We start from the raw sequence: 6,689 nt of genomic DNA, 5'->3' as shown, positions 1-6,689 counted from the left end.
CTTCTTCTTCTTCTTCTTCTTCTTCTTCTTCTTCTTCTTCTTCTTCTCCTCCTCCTCCTCCTCTTCTTCCTCCTCCTCCTTCTCCTTCTCTCTGTCTCTGTTTCTCTGTCTCTGTTTCTATCTTCCTCTCTCTCTTCCTCCCCCCTCTTCCTCATGTTTAAGTTCAATGAAAAAAAAAACTAGGGGAAAAAAAGAGGCCAGAACTACCATATGTCGCAATGAGATATTAAGGTAGGGCTTTTTTTTTTTGGCGGGGGGAAGGCAGGGCAATTGGGGCTAAGTGACTTACCCAAGGTCATACAGCTAGTAAGTGTTAAGTGTCTGAGTCTGGATTTCAACTCAGGTCCTCTTGACTCCAGGGGAGGTGCTCTATTCACTGTGCCACCTAGCTGCCTCTAGGGCTTTGTTGATATACTCAACAATATCAATGGAAAATCTCCTAGTTCAGAGTCTTCCACATAATTGCTATGTATTCTAAGTAAAGATACTTTTCAGGGCCTCTATCTATCTTTGTGTTTCAGAGATGTTATAATTTATATATCAGTGAATAAGTATTTAAGAAGAAATGAAGAAGAGCCTGCTTTGCAAGGTGCTGGGGATATAAACACAAAAATAAAAGTCTCTCCCCTCAAAGAGTTAACATTCTACCAGGGGAGACATTTGCATATGTACACACATATATTCACACACACATACATATGTGTGTATATATACGTATATATTAATGTAAGATGATTTGGGGTGAAAGGAAGCAGTGACAGATTGAAGGTTCAAAAAAGACCTCATGTGTGATGGTGAGATTTGAAGTAAGCTTTGAAAGAAAGTACAGAACTGAGGAAGAAGTATGTTTAAGACATGGAGAAGTCTATAAAAACAGAGAAAGGAGATGCATCATCATATATGAGGAACACAAGAAAGCTAGTTTGTTGTGAACATTAATGGGATACCATTTATAGAGGACTTTGAATAGCTCAGAAAAAAGATGCTTACATGAATGCAGGTATATATAATGATCATACCTCTCTTTAGGAAGTTAATAATTAAATGCAAAAATCTAATATGCTATTTCATAACACATATGTTAATGAATCAAAATATGCATATGTTAAGCATGATGTTTTAACATATAGAAGTTAAATTCACAGCACTATTCAAAACTCAACTTTTGCTATTCCAGATTTTTATACTTCATATTTGCAAACTAATCAGTAAAATAATGGAAGGTTTTTAGTTTTATTTTGTTGATTCTTTATAAAATAAGCATGCACACCATACTGCCAAGTAAATGAGGGCATGAAAGCATTTGGGCTTAATATTCCTTGCATTAAAACTTCCTCTGTAAGCTTTGAAGTTACCACCTCTTTAAAATGAGTAGGTTGGAAAAGACAAGTTTATACTTCTTCTGTTATTATATTGCTGGATACATTTATGTTAACCTCCCTCTTAGAGGATTCTGTTGCATGCACTAATGTGAAATGATTATAATTTTACTCATTTAAATAATTCTGTTGGTAGCTTTTGAACAGGGGCCTGGGGCAAACATCTTGTCCACTGAAATGTTGTGCAAGGAGTGGGAGCTCGTTGGATTGAGAAGTGTTAGGAGTAGCAACATTTGTACACCATCTTTCATTTGGTAGGTGCCAAAACATTTTTCAAGTATTATGCCACCACTATAAGCATCCATTGGACAGATCAAGAGAATGTGGGGAGTTTTATAACTTTCCAATATCAAATGGAACTTGGATGGAAATAGAACTTCCTTTTACAGTCCTTTGTCAAGAACTTGTTCCTTTCCTAATTCACTAAATTCAGAAATTCAGTAATTTGGCATCAAGACAAAAAAGATAATGACCAAATTAAATGGACATTTAGGCACCTAGCAAGTGACTAAACAGATGCAGAGTCTGTCTGTTTAAATAAAACAAAGCATCAAGCATCACAAATACCTTCTTTCACTTAATGTGAATTCTCTGCCTAGTAATCTATGACATTCACTAATTTCTGCTTTAATGCTTCATTGTGATATCCAGATGAGCCTAGCTTCTTAAAAGCTGTACCAATATCACTTAAGTCAAGTTCTAACATGCTAAAATTTTTGCTTTCTAAGGATCAGCCAGAGGTTGAGAGTTTCATCACTGGTAGGCAGACCACAGGATGATGAATTATTTGGTTATGATAAGACAGAAAACAAAGAAAAATACAAGAATTGTCCTAAATTCCATGTGCCCCTTTCCTCATTCTGCTTCCTCAGTGACAGAGAAGGGATGATGGGAAAAGAGACAGAGGAGACTAAAAAGCAGTTTTCAGCCTGCCTATAAACATCAACTTAACTACCAACATTCTAAATGTAAGATTCTTATCCAATGACAAAAGATAGACATATTACAGGACTAACCAAACCAAATCAATTGTGACATTTTTGCTACAAAGGAAACTATGAGATAAGGTGAAATTGTAGGCAAAATGGGAGAATTGCTAAAGGTTGTTTTTGTTTTTTAAAATTTCTTTTGGAAAGGCAAATAAAGGAGGTGTTTGAGATGGTTTCACTGGACATTTAATGGCAATAAGAAACATCAGTTTATGTGATACTTGGTAGTCTTATCTTTTAGGATTTTGGATAAGCATTTGCAAAAACGATAACTAGACAAGTTGGTATGGCCTATGCATTGACATTAATGCACCTATTATAGAGGATAAGGAGGAGAGCAATTCTAAGAACTAGATAAGACTTTCCAGTTTAAATCAACATATACTTTTTTTTTTAAGCAATTGCGTTAAATAACTTGCTCCAGGTTACATGGACAGTTTTTTCTGGGTGTGGTACTAAGTATCAGAGCCCTGATTTGATCTCAGGTCATCCTGACTCTGGGGCCAGTGCTCTTACTCACTGCGCCACCTGGCCGCCCATAAGCAATTGGGGTTAAGTAACTTGCTCAAGGTTACATGACCAGGTGTTTCTGGGTGGGTGCTAAGAGTCTGAGCCCACATTTGATCCCAGGTCATCCTGACTCTGGGGCCGGTGCTCTTACTTGCTGTGCTACCTGGCCACCTCAACATATACTTTAATAGCCAGTGACTTCAACATTGTCGGCACCATTGAATACAGTATCCAGTTCTATGAAATCAAAGATGCATCAAAGTACAGAAATACTGAAGTTGGATTGTGTCTTTGAGCTCTTTTTACTTTTTTTTAAAAAACATAATGAAAGGGAGGGAAAAATGTTCTTTTGAAGAAATATTTTTAAAACATTTTATTTTTTATCAAAGGTAAAGACTATGGTGACCTGTGATTATGCTTCTTTTGACTTGAGCTTAACAAATGACAAATCACCTGATGAGAAATTTGTAAAAGGAAAAAAAAAGCCCCTCTTCTCCCCACTTCCTCTTTCTTTTCCCCTCCCCCCGTGTCTTCAACATAACATTCATGGACCTTAGTTTTATGTGAGACACAGATTAGACTTCTTTGTTTCTGGGGCTTTTGAGACAGGTTGGTACTTCCCATATGGAGAGCTCAAGGGTAAATAAGGGACATATGGTATACTTTTCTTCTTGTCTAAAGAAAACAGCACCATAAAGAGAAAAGGGAAAAGAAGTGGTATGGGCACTGGTGCAAGCTGTGAAATGAGGCCTTGATTCTCGGTTTCTTCATCTGTAAAATGAGGGGGCAGGTTTAGGTGATTTCTAAGGTCCCTTCCAGCTCTAAGATTTTATGAGTCTAATTTCATGTTACTGAACCAAAGGATGGCTAAATTCAAATACCTTGCTGAGCCCAGTGAGGCCTGGGGAGATGAACATTTTGCATACATGACTGCTATATCACAAGGAGCAAATTTGTTGAGAAGAAAGAGAATTATTATGCTGTTGAGGGTTGGAAAGGACCATTGTGGGACTGGAAAATTTTAAAGGAATCCCACAAGTTCAGAATTCTTAAAGGGAAGAATCTAGTCCCACTCCCTTCCCTACCTTGTTTCTTCTGTTGTGACTGCTCTTTAGCAAGGGTTCTCCAACTTTGGCAGTCTGATGAAGACTATGGATCCCTTCCCTAAATAACACTTCTAAATGCTAAGTTAAATGCACGGTACTACAGAAGAAATCAATTCGTTTGAAACACAGTTATCAAAATTTTTTTTTAAAAGCCAAGTTCATAGAATTCTGGCTAGAGAATCCCTGACTAGATTAGTGAATACATTGTTTTATTAAAAAAAACCTTTTTAACTGATTGTTTTGGTGCTCTGCAGAGACAGTTATATATACTTTATTTGGATTTTCTTCACATGAACACCTGAACTTTTTCATAAAAGATGAGGGAACTTTGACTAAGACACTTGGTCAAGTTCACATAATTGGGGGCAGCTAGGTGGCAAGTGATTAGAGCAACAGCCCTGGAGTCAGGAAGATCTGAGTTCAAATCCGATCAGAGACATTCAACACTAGCTGTGCAAACCTGGGCAGGTCATGTAACCCCAATTGTCTCACACAAACACACATACAAAATCACATAATTGGTTAGTAGTAGTACACACTACATTTATAGCAAACCTTCTCACTATACCTTTCTTGGAATCTCTTAAGTGATCCTGTCAACATTTCTCAAATCTAGTTCTGAGTAAGTGAGTACTTTGACATCTCCAACAGTTAAAAAAAACCCAAAAAACAAAACCCAAACCTTCTCAGAAATAAGAAATTTAAGCTCTCCACAGTAGACTTTTTTCAGTTAAACATTTTGAGCATTTAATTTTGAAGTACTGATATTCAGCACTTCATTAGGTAGTCACCGGATATTTTCATTCTCAGGCTTTTATTGATAGTGAATAGCTCTACAATAACATAAGGGAAACTGCCTACTTTGTATAATCAATAGGACCTTGGATTTAACATGCAAAAAACTTAAGCTAATAGATTGTAGGAAAAAAATTATGCTTTGCAAAATGAACATGTTTCTTTGATCTCTTGAGTTTTCTTTGCATATGTGTACAAGTGTGTATGTATGAATGTGTTGGCTTTATAGTCTTTAATTATTCTTGTCTTCATTTTTTTATTCACGCACAGTATAGTAAGTCCTTGATAGACAAAAATATTCCTACTTATGTATATATGTGGTGTGTATATAAAGCACATTTTTCTGTGATGGTCTTGGGAAACTGATTGTGAGTAGGCTAAGAAGGGTCTTTTACCTAGAATAATTTGAACTGCCTTTGAAAATTAGTTCACATATTACTTTTAGGAAATAAGGTAGAAAGACTTCCTTCTAGACTAGAGAACAGTAGCCACTGTTTGTTACCAAGATGTCATAAGTTTATTCCCATATAGGACACTGAGAAAGGAACTTGGCAATAAAGTAAATTCTTCATAAGTATAAATAGTCACTGACTTAAAAAAAAGGAGAATTTTTTTTTTTGCAAAACCAAGCATTTTGTATATTAATGCCAAAAATCATTGGATACTAGAACTGGAAGGGACCGCAGAGGTCACCTAATCAATTCTGTCATTTTACAGATAAAGAAGCTGAGGATAAAAGGTTGAAGTGGCTTGCTCAAGGCCACATGGATATTAATTGGCTGATCAGAATTCAACCCAAAGTTGTTTGAGTTGAAGGCCAGTGTTCTTTCCCTTACACACTGGCTCTACTCTACCAATGTTTCCTTTAAAAAAAGGAAGCTTTATGAGTTCCATAAAATTTTAATTCATTTTATTCTGTCAAAAAAAAAATCAGGTTAAAGAATACAGTTGTAGGCATTTTTTTTGACTAGCTGGATTTTGGTTATAATCAGTACCTGATCTAGGTTAGGACATGTAAAACTTCACCCAAAATTTAGAGCAGTGTCAAATTCTTTCCCAGTTGGTGATCATAGATAATTCAGTGACAGTCACTGAAATGTAATAACAAGTAGACCACCAGAGACATTGTGTTACCTTCTGTTTCCCAAACCTAGCCAAGAGGGGGTATGGCTTCTTCCGCCATGGCCTTCACTGTTTCTGTTCCAGTGCCCTTAAAACTATTTCTTCTATTCTTATTCTAATAGCATGTGTGTGTGTGTGTGTGTGTGTGTGTGTATAATTCAGTTTACATACATATCTCAGAGAAAAGTTTTATTTTTATTTGTTTTCTTTTAATGTTTGCCTTATTGTGTCTTAAGGAGGAGAGCCTAAATTTTCTAAGCTGTGAAAAATATTATTATAAAGCACCTATTATCTTAATTCCTAGCAAGCCCTAGTTCAAGGTATAGACTCCTACTGTAAAAGCCTAACTTCCAAATTCAGTGAAGGAAAAGATTTACAAAGTACTTTAAAGTTTCAATATCAATGATCCACACAAGGCCCATTACCATTCTAAGGGCATCAAAGTAGTGTGGAATATGGGGAAGGGAAGCTGAGGACATTGGAACACAAACTGACAGATCTATGCACTCAAGTTGCCAGTAGCCCCATGCCACTCTTGTGCCTCATCATCTATAGACAATGCCTTTCATTATTTTACTGGATTTAGCTACCACTCCTGAGAGTTATGCCCTTATCCCAAGGGTGGTGGCTAGTTATCGGCCCAACTTGTTACATCTATATATTCTCACCTCTTGTATCCCAAACTTAGATAGAAGATCAGCCTCCACTATTTCCTGGTGAGTGTGTATGTGCACATGCTTGTGTGTGTGTGTGTGTGTGTGTGTGTGTGTGTGTGTGTGTGTGTGTGT

The sequence above is a fragment of the Petaurus breviceps genome, unplaced genomic scaffold (genome assembly GCF_028583685.1).
Source record: "Petaurus breviceps papuanus isolate PSGF00001 unplaced genomic scaffold, PetGlider_PUasm1.0 81, whole genome shotgun sequence".
Taxonomy (NCBI): Eukaryota; Metazoa; Chordata; class Mammalia; order Diprotodontia; family Petauridae; genus Petaurus; species Petaurus breviceps.
This window is presented reverse-complemented; position numbering follows the sequence as displayed.